A 22,970-nucleotide genomic window follows, 5' to 3' on the forward strand; every position below is an offset into this window, starting at 1 on the left:
GTCTAATGAAAATGATATATAAATCACCTCCCCCTTCTTACTTTTCTTTAAATGTGTGCATGCGAGCAGGGGTGGGGGAAAAGAGAGACAGATAGAATCCCAAGCAGGCTCCGCGCTGTCAGCGCAGAGCCCAGCTCGGGGCTTGAACTCACGAACTGTGAGATCATGACCTGAGCTGAAATGAAGAGTCTGACGCTTCAGCAACTGAGCCATCCAGGCGCCCCTCCCCCTTCTAATTTTAAGGACTCTCTCACAGTTCAAAAGGAAGGGGGGGGTGCCTAGAATGGAGAAATAAAGGTGGCATTATAGCTAGCATCTATAGCAGGAGAAAGATTTTTAAGTTATATAAATACAACTTCAGTCTTGCTCTCCACTCACACTGTGTGACTTTGGCTTGAAAACTGATTAAACCTTCTCAGCCTATTTCCGCATCAGTCAAATGGGACTAATGGCATTATCTGACCCTAAGGGTAAGGGGAGGTATTTACTGAGTCAAATCCTACAGACTGCTTAGCACAGAGCAAACTTCCATGTCTAGAAAGCATCACAGGGGACACTTCAGGGGTGACAGAGAGAGGTGTGTTAGGGGTAGCCCACGGTGACTGTCTTCTTAGGCAAAACCAAAATAGATCCTATGGCAAAAGAAAAAGAAACACACCAAAATGGGAGGAAAGTCCGAAGAAAATGCTTCTCAAGACAAATTTTTAAGGAAATGAATTTAATATGCAATGACAAAGACAGTGCCCCTGGCTGTTTCTGCTTGTCCATGAAACCTGAGCTCCAGATATCACAATGTATCTGGAGAACAAAGAAAATACAAAGCACAGCAGGGTAAACACTTGATTTCTTCCAAGTGGTGTGTGTAGCACAGGAGTGAAGGGAAACGCAAAATCCATCCGTAGTAACTTTGCAGCAGATTTCGGGATCCAGGATATTTCTGAGGAAATACAGGGAGAGCGGCAAAGCCAGCAACAAGTGACCATGTGGCCTGTGATAAGATCAAGAGTTTAAAAACAGATGCTTCCCTTGGTCAAGAAAGTTAGTTTTTACCACAGCCCTCGAAAAGACCTGTTTACCATAGACCCAAACACAAAGCAAAGCCTCACGCTAGCGTTTCACGGTTACTGCGTGTTGAAAAACAAAAGTCTTATATATAAAGTTGGCCTGGGCAGGAAAGCAGCCAGTCAGAAAGAAAAAGAATGAGCTCTCTGACTTGAAAAATCAAATGTGTGGGGCGCCTGGGTGGCTCAGTCGGTTAAGCGTCTGACTTCAGTTCGGGTCATGATCTCATGGTTTGTGGGTTCGAGCCCCGTGTCGGGCTCTTCTCTGACCGCACAGAGCCTGTTTGGGATTCTCCCTCTTCCTCTCTCTCTCTCTCTCTCTCTGCCCCTCTTTCTCTCTCTCTAAGTAAATAAATATATACACTTTTTTTTTTAAGTTAAAAAAAAAATCCTACCTGTGAGGAGAAAATGTCCCAAGACCACTGCTAACAGAAATTTGTACGGAATCGGCCTTGATATAAGTGTGTCTTTGTGGGTCTTGAAAATATTTTTGTTGAGCAGAAATGCTCAACAGGAAGTTGGAAATGTCTAATAAGTATCGGCAACGTGAAGGGATCGAATGAATGAATGAACGAACGAGTGACACGGCTGAGTCAGTATCTACGATTGGAGGAGCCCTAAGGTGGCCACCAGTCTAGATTTGGGTATGTGCATCCTGTCATGGGAAGCTCACTACCTGGCCAGAGAGATCTCTCCGTGGAGATACGACGTGACATGTGACAATGAGCACCTCCAGGGGTTTCCAGTTTTCTCCAATGTATTTTCCGTCAGTGGTTAAGAATGCAGGTGTTCCTAAAGAGTTAAGCACTTTAACAAAGTTAAACCTTCAGTACTGTGGACTTGGTTGCCTGTCACCAACATTCCTTGTATCTTAGCTAAGTACTTGTCACAACCTGCACTTTTCTTACCGGTTTCAACGGCCACTGTGGGGTTCCCCCACCTCCAAACGTAACCGTGCAATAAAGATCGTCGTTCCCAGCTAGCCCGCTAGGCGCACGCACAGGGTCAGCACCTGTTGATAGTTTTCTGGTTTTACTAACACAAACGCACATAAGCTGTGTATTCATTCTCTTCGCTGCGCAGCCTGGCTTCAGGACGGGTGCCTCTGACGGCCAGCGGCACTGCTCTTTCCGCAGCGGTTTTGCGGTGCGTGGAGGAGACGTTGGGAGCAATCTCTGCCCAGTGAGATTTGTTGCACACACGGCACTTCAAGCTCCTTGACCTTGTGGACTAGGAACTTCCGGAAGCCACCGGGCAGCACGTGCTTTGTTTTCCTGTTGCTCCCGTAACCGGTGTTAGGCATCAACATCTGGCCCTTGAATCTTCTGCCCACCCTATTGTCAATGAGCTTAATTTTGACGTTTCGGTCTCACTGGGGCCAGAGGAACTTCTTGTTCCTCTTTTTAATGATCTTGGGCTTCACCAGAGGTCTGAGGGCGGCCATGATGCCGAGAAGATGGCTGCCACCTTGGCCAGAACCACTGAGAGAGAGACTGGCTGGCTTCTTTTGTAAAACTGGGGCACTTGAACTATGCTTTTGAAGGTCCCTTAGGTCAGTCATATTCCAAGACTGCCTGGGAAAATATAAACCCAAATACCTGAGTTATCATAACTAGTAAAGTTTAGAATGATTAAAGCAAATAAACAAATGCATTCCGAGACTGTTTTGTTGAGTTAGTCGTGGTTTTATCAAGTTCACTCATTTCTCCGCCAACTCTCAAACTGTACCTTCCTGCGTTGGGCCTTAAAAAGAATGGGATTGATGGAGTGGCTAATGCCCACTCACTGAAAAGGGAACAACCCCTTCCTCTCCTATCCAGAGAACGTCCACACTATTTGCAAGCTGTCTTCTTTGAGATGCAAGTGTCATTTAATTAAGTGGCTTTTGGCGACTTTGATTTTTCCTGCCACCAAAGGGTTAATGCTCTGAGAGCTTCCTTTGTTTTACAAAGGGGCAAGAAAACACATGAAGCTGATACAGTCCATTATTAAAATTGCATTTCAGCAGAGGTGAATAACTCCAGCCACCAGACCTTGGGCTTAGCCATCATCTTCCCTTGCTACAACCCAAAGCTATTACATTAAGAGCCTAAGCAAAACAATAGAGCTGACAGTAAGGAAAACTCCCCTGGTAGATGGAAACCATCAATCTTGCTGGTGAAGTATTTAGCTACAAAAGGAGAAAAGACACTCTTTGATTGAAGGATAAAAGGAAGGCATACACAGCCACTTTTCAATCAGAGTGAGATCGCGATTACTTGAAGAAATAACCGCTTCCACAGCCAGATGGTAAGTTTTGGAAGGCAGGGGCCCACAAGTACACCTGGTGGGGACTGAGAAAAGTCTGGGGGCAGATGAAGTCGTTCTTATCTGCGCTCCATTCGACCTGGGTGTTCACAGTGCCTACCCATTCCCTGCATGATCATTTCTATAGAAATCAAACACTGAGCTTCCTTCCTTAGGAGCCAATCAGACACCGGACTGACCTCTTGAGCCTCAGCAATGTTCAGTAATATTAATAAACTCTTCAGTCTTTATTTAGAAGTCAATGAAATTAACGGTGGAGTTTAGAAGCCAGAAACGTGATGTTTGGTTATTAAAAACAAAAACAAAAACAAAAACTCTGACCATTCTTTTCAGTGAAACCCCAGCTCTGGTTCTCTAGACTAGAATAGTAGTGTTAATAGATTCCACCTCGACTAAAAAGGGAGCCAGTGGCAGAAAATCTATTCCTCCGGCAAGGTTGCCGGGCAACGAGCAAGCTTTTGGCATGTGGCTGATGTCTCCAGGCAGCCTGGACTCCACAAAGTGAGCTCCTCTATCACTTATAACTAACTTGATTTTGATGGATTAAAACCAAATCAAAACGTACTGTAACTCACTGGCTTCCAAACTCAGGAATCAGGGAAAGACAAAAAAAAAAAAAATATCCCAACATGGGGCGCCTGGGTGGCTCAGTCGGTTGAGCGTCCGACTTCGGCTCAGGTCACGATCTCACAGCCCGTGGGTTCGGGCCCCGCGTCGGGCTCTGTGCTGATGGCTCAGAGCCCGGAGCCTGCTTCGGAGTCTGTGTCTCCCTCTCTCTCTCTGTCCCTCCCCCGTTCATGCTCTGTCTCTCTCTGTCTCAAAAATAAATAAATGTTAAAAAACAAATTTAAAAAGAAATATCCCAACACCCAACTAAAGACTAACTTATCAGAAACACTAGGATTGACTAAAGTTCATTCTACTGGGTAATCAGTTCTAGCATACACATGATTTTAAGACAAAAATATCCAACAGCAATGAGGAACAAAAAAGCATTCAAGAATATTTGGGGGAAATATTAATGTTATAAAGACAGAGCCTCATCCTAAAAGTCCTGGATTCAAATGCATCTTTATGCCTGCAATTCTTTAGCAACAACTTCTGCAAATACGTGAGCACTTTGGTCAATGATCAACAAAGGCTCACTAAGTGCTCTAGGGTCCCACCCCTGGGCTGTGGAGGTGATCAAAAAATGTAAGACGTTGGGCCAGGCCTTATTGAGAACACATTTACTATTAGCACATAAAGTAAAATGGTTTCTTCTCACCAAAGTTCTTCTGCGAAAGGTTAGTTTGGCATCTATTGTGTTCACTTACGAAAACCACCTCCAATATGTACTGAGCGAGCTGGCTAGACTCCAAAGCTGGTCAGGGTTGAGCTCAAAGGCCCTGCCTGTCCCTTCCCAGGGGTCTGGTGCGAAACAGGCCTTCCTACCTGGGCTCTGAACGCCAAACAAACAAACAAACACACAAAAAAACCCGCTCACATTTGATCTCAAACTTTTCTTTCTCCTTTAGGAAAACACCCTCTACAGCATTCATAACGTACCACCTCCATCGGTCACACGTGCAGTGATGGAGCACTTCCTTCTCATGCGTTCCCGGCCCTGTGATCATTAGCAGCCATGGGCCGCCATGGCAGAGTCCAAGGGCAGATGCCACCAGATGATGCAGACCAGCAGTTCCGCCCATACAACACCTAGGGGTGCTGGGTGAAACCAGACCGTGCCCATCGGCTCCTTCTAATGCAGGGAATGCACATGACTTCAGGTGAAGCACTTTCATGTTCCAGCCGTGGCGTGTCCCCTTTCTGGCCCTCGTCAGCTCCTCATCCATTATGGATCCATTATGCCTTCAGTCGGTCTCCATGTTTCTTGCAACACATTAAAATGCACTGCAGGAGCTAAAAGCAGCCTCCTCTGTAACCATTACGATGATAAAACGCAACTCGATGGAAACTGATATATTATTATTGCTCCCTAACAAGACATATGCCCTCAGGAAACAAAGAGTTGTTAGTTTTAATACGAAAAAAAGCCTTAATGGGTATCCCCAAGAGCCTGTAAAGGTGGCTTAGCAGGTGCATGGTACCGCCACCCTCCACAAGCCTAACGCCTGCCCACTCCTTAAGGTCTAGTGAGAACGCCACCCCAAAAATCTTTTGCTGGGCTCCCCCTCCCCAGCCGAGCTCTCCTTCTGTTACCTCTATCCCTGCCCCAGACCTTTTCTACTTTATTGTCACCCTTTGCGTATAACTCTCTTCTCTTCTACTAGGGGTATGCTCTCTGAGTGTAAGCTCAGGGACTTCTTCAAAATAGATTATCAGGTTTTTTTTTCCTGGGAAAGAACAAAACTGACATGTAAATATCACCCCAAAAGATTAAAAAAAATTTTTTGTTTTAGTTTATGGATGATCTGAGATATCTGGTCAAACCACTAGTGCTGTGTCATGCAAAGAAGAGTCCGAGGTACGAGTGTTAAGTTGACCAACTAGCTCTACCCTTCCAACTGGAGTGCTGTCTGCTCCCTGTAAGTAATCTAGTTAATTGCGGCTTTCATAGGCATTACTCAGTAAGTAGATGCCATGAGAAAGTAAGAGTTAATGATTTTTTTCCCTAATGGTTTCCTTTCTTAAAAATAATGTTTTATGTTATAAAGGCAATACAAATATATAATCTTTGTCTTCTTCATATATGGGCATACACACACACACACACACACACACAATGTCAACCGTCAGTTGTTGACTGTAGAATTTTCTCTTTATCTGATGAGTTTGCAAGATGGCTTCTCTCAAGTTTATAGGTAATAGCACCCCATTTGCTTCCTATTTAGAATTAATCCTATTTGTAATTAATTATTTGTTGTATCCTGGTTTGTCTGTCTCCCCAATAGACTATGAGCTTAATTCTTAAGACAGAAGCTATTTTATCTTGAGCTCTGTTAGCATCCCCCCTGTGCGACACCAAGGCCGACGTGGACGAAGCACCCAGCAAATACATGTAAAGTGGTCACTGTCTGAAGTATTTAGTTGACTAGTTAATTAACGCCTAATTGAAGCTCAGGCTTGATAGAGGGTCTTCAAAAACAGACTGCCGACTTAGCAACCAGCCTACCTGTCTTGCAATAGGTTCTGCTTCAAAGAAACACCTGCAAACAGAATGCTAAAGCTAGTGCCCTCCTTCAGGGAACACGAGGCAGGCTGTAATCCTAGGACAGCAACAAGGAGAAGCTGGCAATGGGAAAATGCTGTACTATCTTGTCCAAAGAGAACATTCACAATCAGAAACACCTATATTCAGATGTTCAAGACAGAGACACTTGAGGAGAAGTCAAAATATAGCAGCACTATCAACAATAGCCAAAGTATGGAAAGAGCCCAAATGTCCATCGATGGATGAATGGATAAAGAAAATGTGGTGTGTATACACACACACACACACACACACACACACACACACACACACACACACAAAATGGGGTATTACTTGGCCATCAAAAAGAATGAAATCTTGCCATTTGCAACTATGTGGATGGAACTGGAGGGTATTATGCGAAGTGAAATTAGTCAGTCAGAGAAAGACAAAAATCATAGGACTTCACTCATATGAGGACTTTAAGAGACAAAACAGATGAACATAAGGGAAGGGAAACAAAAATAATATAAAAACAGGGAGGGGGGAAAAACAAAAGAGACTCATAAATATGGAGAACAAGCTGAGGGTTGCTGCAGGGGTTGTGGGAGGGGGGATGGGTTAAATGGGGAAGGGGCATTAAGGAATCTACTGAAATCATTGCTTCACTATATACTAACTAATTTGGATGTAAATTTTAAAAAATAAAAAATAAAGTTAAATTTTTAAAAATACACATCTATATATCTTTGTTTTTAAATACAAGTTCGGGACTAGACACACCCCTACTCGGAGTAAAAATTCCCTTTCACTCACCCACCTTCTCTTCCTCCCTCTCCCTCTTAATCCCCACCCCATGGATTTTCATATATGTTTCATATATGAACATAATTATTCATATAATTAAATAATTCATAAAATTATTCATAACAATTTAAACACTAGACTTCCCTTCTATTCTTAATTCTATTTAGCTCAGGCTATTAAGACTAATTTATGTTTCAAAGGCATACACTAACTGATCATATGGGATAATATATGTAAAAGTACTCTTTAATTAAAAGCCTAATGTAAACATGTTATTACCATAATAATTATGATTTTTCTTGCAGGTCGTACGTATATACAGATGTATACGTATGTATGTCTATATATTACATAATCTACGTAACCTGACACAATTTTCAAATACCTAACATAGTTTCCAAATATCTGTTCACAGACCCATAGTGGTTAGTGACAAAGCTGTCACTGGCCAGAGGCAAAATGAGGAAAATCATAATAATGTACTATGTTTTTTTTAATCATGCTAAATGCATAATATTTAAAAGATTGCTTTTTCTCTGAAATCAAATTCTTACTTTTTTTTTGTTTGTTTTTTTTTTGTTCAAGGGTCCGTTGTTTTATGAAATTGTGATAACGAATGGTAATTTTTAAAGCTGTTATTTGCAAAATAAATAAATAGAAAATTTCTTCTGACATGTTAATAGTCCATGGAATCTTTTTTAAAAATTTTTTTAAGTTTCTTTATTTTGAGAGAGAAAGAGAGAGTGCAGGAGAGAATCCCAAGCAAGCTCCTCACCATGTGCACAGAGTCCGCTGCGGGGCTTGAACTCACGAACCGTGAGATCATAACCTGAGCTGAAACCAAGAGTCGGACGCTTAACCAACTGAGCCACCCAGGCGCCCCCTGATAGTCCACAGGATCTTAAAAAAGTCTAAGGAAAGTTTCGATTCCGACAACGAAAACACCAACATCTCCATATTCTGTGCGAGGAAAGAAGGCAGGGCTCCCCCTTTACTGCAGTCACCCCAGTCACAACAGCATCTGGAACATCCCGAGAGATCCGGCCTCCAAGCGGAGGTGCTGGCTCCCGGATCCTCCAGCACCTTCTGGATTGTGTGTGTTCGCTTCCTCCCCGCCCCCCCCACCCCCGGCCCCGACAGCCCCAACAAGAAGCACCACTTTAGAAGAAACCCCAAATCCTAAACTAGGTGTCCAAGGTGGGGGGCAGGGTGAGGGAGGCAGTGAATCCAATTTATTATAGGCAAAGAGACTTCAAAGTCTCCATCTGATGGCTCAAATATCCATAACAGAATTGGTATTTCTTCTCAGATTCAAGGCATGGCCAAGTCACATAGACTCAGTTCCAGAGTCCAGTTTTCATCTTGGAGGCTGCAACCCAGGCAGGCTCTCTGCCCTTTGATCTGGTTGGAACCGGAGTGTTACAAATATGCTTGTATTAAGCTATCTCCAGTCTGCCTGAGGGCATCAGTCTGGAATGTGCAAATGGGAGCTTCAGACTGTGAGGTTCCCAAGTCCTCATGTGCGTTCCATTTTTTTTTTTTTTTTTTTTTTTTTTTTTTTTTTTTTCTGGCAGGCTGGCTACTGCTCCTTCTACGGAAGGCAATGATGCGATGCCCCCGGACCACGGTTATGCGCAATGGGAACATAAAGCAGAGAGGGGATGCCAGAGAGAGAGAGAGTTCTGTCTCTATCCTGAGGGCCAGGAAGCCAGGTGAAGGACATGGGAACTCCAAGCAAGCACCAGAAACCTAAATTACACTTGCATTAAGCAGCCCCCAGACCCGTATGGAGCACCGAGGAGCTCCAAGCGCTGCGCGGCGAAGACGCAGAAGAAGCGCCACCAAAGCGTCCACATTCCACCATCCACATCTGGGGTAATGAATCGCTTCAAGGACTCCATCCCAGGCCTTCTCCTCCTCAACCTGACAGCGCAGGCGTCCATTTCCAAAGTCCAAAATGCATAAAAAACTTATAGCTGGAAGATATTCTGCGCCAAAGAATGTGCAGTGAACAGCAAACGTTTCCAACAGCATGGCCAGTATTGCCTTATTTCCCGGACGATTTACTGAAAATCTTCCACCCCTGTTTTTACAGGCTGCGGGGGCATCTGCTGTGCCAAACCGTCTGCTGGCGCGAGAGAGAGAGAGAAGCCAACACGTTCTGCACGGCCCAGCGACAAAACTGAAGAAAGACAGAGATGCGTCCTTGGCAAACGGTAGACTCTGAACTGCACCTGTGTCACCTGTCAGCAACAAGCTTTCCATGGCAGATGACCAGAGACGGCGAGAGAGCAACTCACGTATTTTTCACCGACTTGTATGCCATGCCGGCCACAAGCCCTCAGACATCAAGAATCCACCCCCCGCCCCACGTCCTCGGGTGATCGCTTCATACAAACGTGGAACCATGGAAATGGTCCCGTGCACGCCACTGTTTCTCTGACTCTTCCAGACGGAAAAGGTATTGCTTTTAGTAGCATATGCTTGCTGGAGGCCCAGGAGCCAAAGCGCAGTGCGGTCGTTGGAGGGCACAGAGAAATAAAAAATATTCTGTGGGGCAGAAGAATGCCACCAGGAGCCTCAACAGACAGGCAGGGAAGAAACGGTCTTCTGCTTCCCGTGAGGACCGTGGTGGGAAGTGCACACAGATGGTTCTGGCTGGCCTTAAAAGAAAGAAACTCCTTTAGGGAGGAGCGACCTTAAACATCTTATCAGCCTTTGAAGTTACGCACAATGACATCCTCTGGTTCCTTGCCCAGGGCAGAGGCTTAGGCTTTAAGGCTCCATTTACTTACCAAGAATTACATAGTTTTACCACAGCACAAGGCCAAAGAGCCAATTTTTTAAAACAGGAAATGCTAGGATGGCGAGACAGTGGAAAACATCCTTTCTGTGGGGTACCCCACGAGGCGAAGAAATTCAAGAGCCATAGAGCTAACTTTCTGAGGTTAATCTCCTTTATGTCTAGCCTTCTGTACTATTCAGATCAGTTTTGTGGGACTCGAGGTAAAGCCATAGAAGCAGAAAGAGGCTCCGATGCTTCCAGAACCTTCCTCAAACCCAGCCCTGGTGCAACCTAACCTGCCCTAACAATACCTGTCTTACCGACATCACTGTATCTGTGCAAACCATCTCAGCCCCTCCAAAACAGGGTACCCCCAGCTCCCTCCAATGTCACCCCTCAAGTGGGAGTCCAATGTGTGATATCATCTTCCACAGAGGGGTGAGGGGGACCCATGTGTCCGCTGCTGCCTGCTCACAGTTCTCTAGGGCACCTAGGCTTGTGTCGATTCCTCATGGAGGGTCACGTCCATCTGGTCGACCACTTTATCCCTACATACTACGTGCCCAGTGTTGAGCATACAGTAAATACTCCTGACAGGCTTGTAGAACAAAAGCCTGGTTACTGCCACCCCCCGCCCCCCCCCCCCCCCCCGCATACTTTCCTTTCTGGGAGATGGCTGCCTGTCTTGAGGTAGATGCTATTTTTAGGGCCTCACCCGTGACTCAGGCTTGGACATCAGAACCTTCTCTTGCCGGAACTGTTCGGTTTATTTGTTTCTGTTTTGATCTCACGCCATGGCAAAAGTTCTTACGCAAGACCCCAAAAAGCTGGGAACCCGGAGATTCTGAGACCCTCGTAACAGTCACTTAAGAAAAGAAAAGGTAATGAGCCTTCAAGGCCATCATTTTCATGATTAGATGATCTCTGTGTGACTAATTACTGAGTTAGAGCCACACACTTGAAGGAAAACAGAAGGAAATCTGTTGCCTTGAGATTGATCTTTCTTCTTCAAAGAATTTAGAGTTGTTGCTTCTATAGCACACGATGTTAGGATAGGCCTTGGGCCAATCATTGTAAACAGCATCTGAAAAAGCGCTCAGAATTGTGGGCTTAGCTGCTTTGTGAGGGATAGCACTCTTTGTTTGCTTAAGCGAGGCTGTAAGGATTGCTGGAAAGGCTCCGTAAAAATATTGGCCAAACTCAAGTCTCTACCAGCAAATGTAAGCATGTTAAGTTCACACGTATGTCGGGAGCACGCATAGTATCTCTGACTTAACAGGTATGAATAATGTATAGCCAAGCCGGACCCCATTCAAACAAACCAGTTGACTTCCGCTCACAATAGAAGAGTAAACAGGGCCCTCGGCTGAAGTTAGCCTTTAACTCCAAATTGCCTCTGTACACAATAAGACCAGCTCTTTCCCGGGGCCTGGAGGGTGTCTCCACGTGGCTGTGGTGAATCCCGCTAACTGAAGGCGACAGACAGCAAGTCAACACGAAGGGGATCTCTCAAACACCCCACCTGGCACGCACTCACGGAGGGTCTCTTCACGCCTGGTCTGCAGGCTCCATTTTTGGCCTTCGCGGCGAAGAGGCCGCCCAGTGCCCCACGTGACACAAAAGGAGACAATGTGGTAAGGAAGCACGAGAAAGGAGGGCTTGTGGTGAATCGAGCTGAAAGACAAGCCCCACGAAAGGGGCCCTCTGCCTAAACAATTTGTAAGTGAGAAAAGAAGAAAGAAAGAAATCCAACCGCGGCAAGTGTAATCCCCAAATCCACAATTTGTAATTTCTCATAAAGCAGGAAGGCAGTACTTGAGTCACTTCACAAAATGCTCAATACCCAATTCGGATCCGAGGCCCTGAACCGCTATCTGATTGCTGGGGGGGGGGGGGGGGGGGGGGGCGGATTATTTGCCTGGGCAGCAGGCCCCAAGGCTCCTTTCCAGCTAGCTCCACCACTCACTGGGAAGTCAGGGAATGCGAGTACCCAGGTTTTAAGTTTGGTGCTCACGGCTTCTCAGGGGTTACTCAGATCTCAGAAATAAAGACTGGCAGATCAAGGGGAAAGCACCGACATGACCATTTGGTTCATTAGAATCGTGCAAAGAAAGCCCTCCCCCGTTCATGCTCTGTCTCTCTCTGTCCCAAAAATAAATAAACGTTGAAAAAAAAAAAAAAAAAATTAAAAAAAAAAAAAAAAAAAAAAAAAAAGAATCGTGCAAAGAAAGCCCCTTTTGGCCGCGGTAAGGAGTCAACTCAAGTTAGTTTTCCAGCGCCCAAAGAGGAAGAGGAAAATACTCTTCACTTCACCCTAACAAACAAAAAGGCATATGAAAATCAAGCATGATAAAGGCAAACAAACAAACAAACAAAAAAAAAAAAGAAGAATTCCCCTTGGGTGACTTTCTTACTTTCATTTTATTTTATTTAAACAATTTTTTTATGTTTTTATTTTATTTTTGAGAGAGAGAGACAGAGACAGAGACAGAAACAGAGCACAAGAGGAGAAGGGCAGAGAGGGAGGAGGACACAGAATCCCAAGCAGGCTCTAGGCTCTGGGCTGTCAGCACAGAACCGATGCCGGACTTAAACACATAGACGGCAAGATCATGACCTGAGTCGAAGTAGGATGCTTAACCGACTGAGCCACCCAGGCGCCCCTCATTTTATTTTATTTTAAATTTTACTTAAGCAAGAGGAAAAGTAAACAAGTTGGGGCTTTGTCCATATCTTGTTGTGTTCACTTTGATTTTTTTTAATTTTTTTAATTTTTATTTTTTAGTGTTTATTCATCTTGGTGGGGGGGGAGGGCAGAGAGAGGGGGGAGACACAGAATCTGAAGCAGGTTTCAGGCTCTGAGCTGTCCGCACAGAGCCCGACGTGGGGCTTGAATCCATGAGCTGTGAGATCATGACCTGAGTTGAAGTCAGACACTTAACCAACTGAGCCACCCAGGCGCCCCTTCACTTTGATTTTTTTGCTTCCTTTTGTTTCATTTCAGTTTTTTCGAAACACTTGGGTACTTTCTGCACATGGTGCAAAATTCAGAAGGCTCAAAATCATATACATGGAAAAGTAAGTAATCTTATCGCCCGTCACCAGCCACCCAATTCCACACCTCAGCAGCAAAACAAAAACAGAAACAAAAACAAAAACAATTAGAACAAAAACAAAAAACAGCAAATGCTACCAAAGGTGGGGGGGGGGGGGGGGAATCAAATGTTTTTTGTAAACTCCTGTACTTAGCAGTTTTCAAAAAAAAATTTTTTTCAGTGTTTATTTATTTTTGAGAGGGAGGGAGAGGCACAGAGTGTGAGCAGGGGACTTGCAGAGAGAGAGGGAGACACAGAATCCGAAGCAGGCTCCAGGCTCCGAGCTGTCGGCACAGAGCCCGACGCGAGGCTCGAGCCCACGAACCGTGAGATCATGACCTGAGCCAAAGTCGGACGCTTAACCGAGCCACCCAGACGCCTCCATACTTAGCATTTCTCAATGAACATACTTAGATCATTCCGTCTCAATACCTATAGAGCTGCCTTATTGTGTTCAAGTGGGAGTACATCTGTAGGATAAATGGCAAGAAATGGGTTTGCCTGCCCACCGATATATGCATTTTCTGCCTCAATACGACCAATGTACTTTTCCTGGAGACTATATCAATTTATATTGCCATTAGCAACGTGTCTCTGCTTCTCCTCATCTTGGCTAACACAGCACTATGAACCACAGTGGGCGCTTGAACAAGGAGGGGGTTAGGGGCACTGATATGACACCCCCTTAACCCACACGGTCGAAAATCCACGTGTAACTCTTGACTCCCCTTCAACTTGGCTACTAATAGCCTACCATTTACCAGAAGTTTACCGATAACATTTGATTAACACATATGTTGTAGGTTATATGTCCTGTATTGTAACAGTAAAGAAAGCTAGAGGAAAGAGAATTTTATTAACAAAATCATAGGGAGGAGACAATACATGTTCAGTACTGTATTTATCGAGAAAAATCCACGAGTAAGTGGGCCACACAGTTCAAACCCGTGTCGTTCAAGGGTCAAACGTATTTTGAACTTCACCAATCTAACAGGTAAAAACGATCTTTTAGGTTTCAGTTTATATTTCTCTCATTAGCACTGAGAGGAAAGCATCTTTCCATACACTTAAGAGCCATTTATTTCCTTTTCTGTCAACTGCATGTTCCTATCCTAAGTGACCTTCTACCACGTTATCTTTATCACAGGCAATCTATCTAGTAAATAATATCTGGGGGCGGCTGGGTGGCTCAGTCGGTTAAGTGTCGAACTTTGGCTCAGGTCATGATCTCATGGTCCATGGGTTCGAGCCCCGCATCAGGCTCTGTGCTGACGGCTCTGAGTCTGGAGCCTGCTTCGGATTCTGTGTCTCCCTCGCTCTCTGCCCCTCCCCCACTTACGCTCTGTCTCCCTTTCTCAAAAAATAAACCCCCTCAGGTGGAGGGGGTTAGAGGACCCACAGGCTCTCTTCCCCAGGAAGTCTGGCCCCTCTGCTAAAGCCTCCCCTGTTGAAACCCACAGAGGATGAATTCATGAACTCCCGGGACGGGGCAGACGGTCACAAGCCACAAGGGCCGGTCAGTTTGGGGCTATTGACAAGGAATGCTTCTGGGTTCAGCCTCGGATTTAGATTCCCAAGTGGTCTCTGGTTTGCCAGAAAGAGATGTGGGATGGAGAGTGTCACCTGATGTGGGAAAAGGGACAGGAAAGAGCTAGAAAACTGGAAGGCCTGCATTCTACCCCATGCTGGGGGTCAGAGGATCCAGAGCTGTGAGCAATGGGGCAAAAGCAGAAAGATGCCAACCCAATCAGACCCACCAGAACCCACAAGGCAGGAAAGGGCCAGGTGGACAGCACTTTGGTCATCTAAGCTGTGGTTTGGCCGCTGATGGCCAAATTGCACCGGGTGGTGGGGTTTGGATCCAAAACCTTGCCATTGTCACTGAAGGTCTGGCCTGTCTACAAGACCAGCACGGCCAGAGCATAGGACGAGTGATAGCTCATAAATCTGAGCTCACGCCTGGGGCAAAAGGCACCGATATCACCCTTTAAGGTAGTTACATCCATCTGTTCATTTCCTTCAAGAGCAGTCCTTTCCAGAAAATGATGAAATAAATCTCTTCTCGCCATTCCTGTTCTTACTGGAGGGTTAGTATTCAGCCTGTTGAAAAACCCTGGGGGAGGAAGCAGGTTAAGGCAGTCTGGAAATTCCACTGCAGTCCAGTGGAGTTTCTGCCCCAGACAGAAGGGGGTAAGAGTATAATTCAGCAATCCACCTGCAAGGTGGGACGTTCCAAGGGAATCTATCCTAGCTCTTGGTGCCACCGCTGCTGACTTCAGCCAGCCAGCTCCCTGACCTGGCCCGACTCCTGTGCAACAGCCTGACTTCACCTGGTTAGTGGCAGACAGGGCCTTCCCGGCAGGGCTTTGCTCGCTGAAGGCAAAGATTCCACCGTAAGCGCCGGAAGGACGTCTCTGACATCACAAAAATGTGGCCTCACGTTGTGTAGAAGTTAGGTACTGAAGCCAGAACATAAGGCGAAATACAAGCATAGGCAAAATTGCTTTACAAATTGAAAATTACTGGAATACCCGGGTGGCTCAGTCAGTTAAACGTTCAACTCTTAATTTCAGCTCAGATCACGATCTCCTGGTTCGTGGGTTCGAGCCCTGCATCGGGCTCTGCACAGACTGCTTTCGAGCCTGCTTGAGATCCTGTCTCTCCCCCTCTCTCTGCCCCTACCCTGCTTGTGATCTCTCTGTCTCTCAAAATAAATAAATAAAACTAAAAACAAAAACAATAAAAATTGAAAATCACTTTATTTTTTTATTTTTAAATATAATTTATTGACAAGTTGGCTAACACACGGTGCATATAGTTTACTTTTGGTTTTGGCGGTAGATTCCCATGAGTCATCGTTTATATACAACAACCCAGCGCTCATCCCAACAGGTGCCCCCCTTCCTCAATGCCTATCACCCATTTTCCCCTCTCCCCCACCACCCCCTCATCAACCCTCAGTTTGTTCTCTGTTTTTAAGAGTCTCTTATGGGGGCGCCTGGGTGGCGCAGTCGGTTAGGCGTCCGACTTCAGCCAGGTCACGATCTCGCGGTCCGGGAGTTCGAGCCCCGCGTCGGGCTCTGGGCTGATGGCTCGGAGCCTGGAGCCTGTTTCCGATTCTGTGTCTCCCTCTCTCTCTGCCCCTCCCCCGTTCATGCTCTGTCTCTCTCTGTCCCAAAAATAAATAAACGTTGAAAAAAAAAAATTAAAAAAAAAAAAAAGAGTCTCTTATGGTTTGCCTTCCTCTCTGTTTGAAACTATTTTTTCCCCTTCCCCTCCCCCATGGTTCTCTGTTAAGTTTCTCAAGTTCCACATATGAGTAAAAACATACGGTATCTTTCTCTGCCTGACTTATTTCACTTAGCATAATACCCTCCAGTTCCATCCACGTTGCTGCGAATGGCAAGATTTTATTCTTTCTCGTTGCCAAGTAGTATTCCATCATATATATAAACCACATCTTCTTTATCCATTTGTCAGTTGATGGACATTTGGGGTCTTCCCATAATTTGGCTATTGTTGAAAAGCGCCGCTATAAACACTTTAAAATAGAGTAACCTTATAGACGTAAATATTCACAACATGTAGTTACTGATGGGACAATGAAGATGCATGCTCAAGACTTGTCTCTACTTCTCCAGATAATATCTATCTAGGACCCATCTGGGCCAGGAGTGTATGGTTAAAACCTGCATGAAGTATCTCCACTGTATACCAAGGGCAGTGCAGGAAAAAGGTGGCGCAAAGTCAGAGCGCGGAATGCCGTGACATGGCACGAAGCAGGAAGGGAGCCGTGCAAAGTCAAAGCCGCCAGGCAGACCGTCTGCGGGGGCAAGCGGAGCCCCTCTGCTGGGTGGGTGCTGAGAGGCAGGCTCTATTCTGGGGACAGGTCAAGGCTGAGCCCAGGCCCCTCCTTCCTAGGTTCTCAGCCAGGGAAATAAGACAGGAGGTTGGGCTCAGAAACAGGGTAGGGATCTGGAGACCAGTGGGGGAACCAATAAAAAATGAAGCAAAACAAAACAGGACTCAAAGTCAAAGTTGGACGAGGCAGTAAGGGTTCTGGGACGGAGTTCCCTAAACAGCGCCTCAGGTCAAGATTCACCCTAGGTCTTGGGCAAGTCCCATCCCTCAGGCAAGGCTGAGCCGGCCTGGGGGGCGGTTAGTGACAAGACAAGCTGTATCTGGAGCCCAGGCATCCAGCAGAGCCAGGCACGTCACGGGTGAGGGAAGAAGTAGGCGAGGAGGCTACAGCAGGCCCTGAGGAACCATCTGGAAAGGCGGGGTGACAATGGGGCAAGATAGGCCACAGCTGGATTTTCATTACCTGCTGGAGATGCTTAATGCATGTTGGGCAACCTATTCACGGTCGAGCAGGCTGAGGCCTCTCTCAACGCGAAACTTCTTCCTATTTATGGCTTCATATTCTCACCCGCCTTCTCTAGAAGGCACAGTGCTACCAAAAGGTAATGAGAAAAGTGCAATTACAAACTCATGGGACTCTTTGTTTTTTAATGCAACGTATCAGAACTCCTGTGTGCACGGCATCGGCATCAGGGAGCAAAGCTCCTCCTAACACCGGGAGGGGGGCGGGGAAGGGGGCAGGGACTGGGTAAAGCTATTCTCTTCGGCTCTGGAACGGGGCAGCAACCGCTCAGGAGACAGGGGCAATTGTATCGGCTCAAATACGCACTTTGGGGAACGAGGGAGTCAGTCTTCCAAGAACAGTGAGGGCCTGCCAGGCTGGTCTTCTGTGCTCAAACCAGTAATGAGCATAGGAGGCCAGGGTGTGGCCTCACGCGGCCACTGGGCCCCTGGCGAAGGGATGGGGAGAGAAAACGGGGACCTCTCACATAGCCTGTCTTGACCATGTGAAGGAGGGGGACGACACCCTGCCCCCAAGTTACCTGTACAACTCGATCCGGGTACAGACTTTTCGGACAGCAGAAATCGAGCCCTGGATGACACTGGCTCTATGAACAGTAGCATATGTTGTCACGGTGTTAGAAGGGACTCCAGAGCCAATTCACAAGTCCGACTCTCACTGCTTTATAATGACCTATCGTTATGGACCCAAAATTACACTGCCCGGCACGTATTACCTGCTTTTTTTTTTTTTTTTTTTAATGTTTATTTATTTTTGAGACAGAGAGAGAGAGAGAGAGAGCATGATCGGGGGAGGGTCAGAGAGAGAGGGAGACACAGAATCAGAAGCAGGCTCCAGGCTCTGAGCTGTCAGCACAGAGCCTGACGTGGGGCTCGAACTCACGGAGCACGAGATCGTGACCTGAGCTGACGTTGGACACTTCACCAACTGAGCCACCCAGGCGCCCCACGTATTACCTGCTTTTAAGTGATTTACTTTTCGCTATCTCTGAGGATATTCCAAAGACAAATAAAACCAGCTACATCACTCACTGAATGTGTGTGTGTGTGTGCCAGCTACTGAGATAAATGTTTCCCATAAACCTGTTTGGCTCTCAAAGGACAAAACTAACTTTCTCAAGACCACACAGCCATCAGTAGACAAGCCGAGCCTAGAAAACAGGTCTCGCCCTCCTAACCCCGCTCTGTGGCCTCCAGATAGAGCTTCAGTGAGGAATTTCCAACAGAGGCGGGCCAGATCGTTTAAAAGCTGCGACAATGGCCATACCCTACGCCCAGGCCGACCAAAGAAGGTGCTGGCAACGACTGACAGGTAAGGGAGTCTAGGTGCCTTGGTTGAAAATCGGCACTTGGTGGAAAAGCCAAGAGAACACGAGGTACAGCCTCATCTGAGGTGTCTGGGAACGCCGAGGGGCTCAAGCGGAAGGTGAGGATCCATGCAGGCCCAGGAGAGGAAGGAAGGGAAAATGTCATGACTGGTGGGCGTCACCAAGAGCTGGCTTCTACAATGATGGCGTGACACTTCCCAGAGGCCTCAAGTAACCTTGATGGCTTTGGAGCACCTTCAAGGGCAATGTCTATTTTCACAGACTCCGGGGATGCCTAATGCATCCCCGAGGCAGTCCTGTAAGATCGAAGTGATTCCACGCAGGAGGGGATCACTTCGCCGCATCCACGAAGGAGGGGTGGTGGATACGAGCCCCTGAGGGTAGGCTGTGTTCAGATGGGCCAGAAGGGGAAGGGAAAGACCATGTCAGATGGTAAGAGGAACCAGAGCAAAGTATGGCGGAGTGCAAGCACAAGGTACAGGTGGAGACCAGGACGTGGAGCCATCTGGTGGCGAGGAGGCTCAGTGGGGCAGGTGTAAGGAGACAACAATGGCAGAGGATGAGTGCCATTACCGACTTTGTGCAACGCCATGACAGGATCGAGGAAATTAAAATGGTCAAGCCTTCCAGATTGTGAATTTAGAGGAAAATGGCAGAGGAGGGGATCTTCCCAATACTTGGCAGGAGAGCTGTGAATTGGGTGCCTCTTGCGAGAAAGGCGGTCCGTTATTATCACTATTGCTCTGGTTGGGCTGGTGTGATCCCGTTACCCAGGCTTGGGAGGGAAGAATGCGCACATGTGCGGTGTGCGTGTGTGCAGGGGTTCCAGCGTGACTGTGATATTAATTCACCATCACATCAAAATGGCAAGATTTCTTTCATCTCCTGGAGCCCTCTCTGTAGGGTATCCACCTGCCTTCCTGGACCCGTATCTAGGCAGTAGGAGTTGACCATTTTCCCATTCAGCCTCTTACTGGAAAACTCCTCCTAAATAGACATCACTAATTTTGCTGACACATCCTCAATTCTTGATAAAATCACCCAAGTCTTGTGTTCTAGAAAGACAGTCAGTTGTCAACAGACTTTGAGCATCAGTGCCATTCAGGGCATCCTATTGGTACATGGAAAGAAAAGAAATACATTTACATTTGCCCCCAGAGGAATTTCTATTCTTACATCCATGTAAAAAAATAGGTATGGACAGACTTGGACGTGGTGAGGAAAGTGTACTGGGAAGGCTGACCCAAAAGGAGGAGGGTCAAGAGGAATTCAAAAACGACACTACTATCAAAAAGTATATACTCAGCAAATTTTGTATGTGTGTGAGCAGATTGTGCCATGTATTTGTATTTACTTATTGAGTTTATTTATTTTGAGAGGGGAGGGGAGGGGCACAGAGAGGAAGAGAGAGAATCCCCAGCAAACTCCACGCCGTCAGCACAGAGCTGGATGTGGGGCTCAGAGCCACAAACCGTGAGATCACGACCTGAGTTGAGATCGAGTCGGACACTCAATCGACTGAGCCACCCACGTGCCCGTGCCATGTAGTTTTAGACAACATGTCGAAGTGTACCTCCGAGTAGTCACCTGCAAGGTTTTTCTGTCTCTTCTCATCTACCCAGCTACCCCACACCACACGAGGAACACAGAGCTGTACCCACCCTTGGCTGCCCCACCATTTTGTAGGACAATTCTGCCCTCGCATACACCTTCCAAGGGTTCCCACACAAACCTCGACGCTGTCAAGACCACGCTCCTAGTAGGGGATGCTCCCTTTCAAGACATGCCCATGTGACACCCTCACGAGGAGGTCTCAAAAGAAAAAGAACTTGGACCACTTTCGAATGATGACATCTGCATTACCACAGAGATTCACCCATCACACGAATTTAGGTTTGGAGCCAACATCAACACTGCCGATTTCTATTCATTTAAAACCTTCCAGGCTAAAGAGTGATCAGGGGGAATTTCAATGCCCCGGGAAAAAGGAGACATAGGAAAATGCTGGTACTGTGCACCAGCACAGAGGGATGGGGCTCTCAGTTTGGCCGGCTAGTGTCTACTGATCGCCCAGTGTCAGGATCCATCTTACGCAGGGAGGGGATCCCTCTCTCCTAGAGGGGCGAAGCACCCTGTCTGCAGAGATACTGTCGAGGAGGAGGAGGGGGAGGGCAGCTAACTGTCACTGATGAATCACTATAAGCCAGGTGTCGGTATCCTCCCCAGGTACTATTATTAATTGGTCCATTTTACAGGTGAGTGCTCACATCAGGCGACAAATACTTGAATAGCACTGCTCATAGACGGGTTTCAAACGATTGTAACGTTCTATCTCATCCGACGGTCAGAACCACAGAGAGGCAGGCAGTGCCATAAGCGTCCCACAGCCACACCAAGCGGGCACGGTGGCGGGAGCAGAAGGCAGCCCCTGTGGCTACTAATCGGCTACTTTTACAAAGAGACGGCACTAAAGGGCAGTCGTGTGAGACCCAAACGAGGTGCCGACACATGAAGTCCACTGGACTTCACCCAAGAGGGGACCGCTTCCTGTTGGAGCAGCGTCCATGAAGGAGGGGATGACGGATGGGAGCCCCAGAGGGGAGGCTGGGTTCTGAGCGGCAGCAGGGGAAGGGGGACACCTAGTCAGAGCAGAGGATGGAGGGAGGGAGGGAGCGAGAAGGTATATTTGGAGATGAGGGAGCTGATCTGTTTGGCGTGAGGGCAAATGCAAGGTGATAACAAAGGGCGCCCGGGTGGCTTAGTGAGTTGAGCGCCTGACTTTGGCTCAGGTCATGATCTCGTGGTCTGTGAGTTCGATCCCTGCGTCAGGCTCTGTGCTGAGAGCTTGGAGCTTGGAGCTTGCCTCGGATTCTCCGTCTCTCTCTTTCTCTGCCCCTCCTCCGCTCGTGCTCTCTCTCTCTCTCTCTCTCTCTCTCTCTCAGAAATAGGTAAACATTAAAAAAAATTTTTTTTTGAAATGGTCCATCTTTCCAGAAGGTGAATTTAGAGTGAGGGATCAGTCAAGGAGAAAGGCAGGATAATTGGGACTTCTGGATAAATTACAGAACAAATAATATAGAATGAATGATTGTGTATGCTAAATGATAATTGTTCTAAATTATAAATAAATATGGGGCAAATATAAAAATAAATAGAACCAACTCTCCAAACTGAAGGGCTTTAATGCAGACTGAAAAAGAACCCAGAGAATCTCTACAAAAATATCTACAATTCAAATCTTGCCTCTGAATCGTTTTTAACTTCATCCTCTTTTTTTTTTTTTTTTTTCTGGCTAATCCTTGGGTTGACTCACATGCTCTCACTCCTAGCTAAAAAGTGAAAGCTACATATCATCATCATTAATAATAAATGGAAAGGACTCAGGTTCCTGCACTTGACAGGAAAAAGGATAAAGACAGAACAAACACCAAAAGTACAGTTGAAGGTGATAATGATTCATCGCCATTAAACGTCTCCAAAAACCCTTCCTGGAAAACCTTCCCCAGCCCCGCCCGTTATGTGTTGAATTGTGTCCCCCCCCCCCCCAAAAGATCCACTGAAGTCCTAACTCCCGGAACCTCACAATGTGACCTTATTCAGAGAAGGATCTTGCAGATGTAATTAGTTAAGATGAGGTTACACTGGAGTAAGGTGGGCCCTAAACCCAGTATGACTGGTGTCCTTACAAGAGGAGAGACACAGATAGAGATGCACAGGGGAGGCAAGCACGTGATGCTAAAGGCAGAGACTGGGACTATGCTGGCACAGCCAAGGACTGCCAAGGATTGCCAGCAACACCAGAAGCTAGGAGGAAGGCACAGAACAGATTCTGCCATAGAGCCTTCAGTCCGCGTGGCCCTACCAACACCTTGATTTGGGATGTCTAACTCCCTGAACGTGTAAGAGAATAAATCCCTGTTCCTTTGGGCCACCCATCTTGGGGTACTTTGTTATGGCAGCCGTGGGACGCTCATACACTGGCCTGACTTCAGCCTTTGAGAGGCGGGACGGCAAAGGGAAAACCAGGTCTGTCTGGGGCTGGGGAGGTTTCACTTCTAGGCTCCGTTCTGC

At 46.7% G+C, this 22,970-nt stretch overlaps 1 protein-coding gene across 3 annotated transcripts in view; it reads right to left on the reverse strand.

The window, feature by feature from the left end:
* The window catches only part of FOXN3 (forkhead box N3), a 402,841-nt gene that overhangs the window by 332,065 nt on the left and 47,806 nt on the right, over nt 1-22,970 (reverse strand). The gene's annotated exons all lie outside the window — the stretch shown is intronic.

The sequence above is a fragment of the Leopardus geoffroyi genome, chromosome B3 (genome assembly GCF_018350155.1).
Source record: "Leopardus geoffroyi isolate Oge1 chromosome B3, O.geoffroyi_Oge1_pat1.0, whole genome shotgun sequence".
Lineage (NCBI taxonomy): Eukaryota > Metazoa > Chordata > Mammalia > Carnivora > Felidae > Leopardus > Leopardus geoffroyi.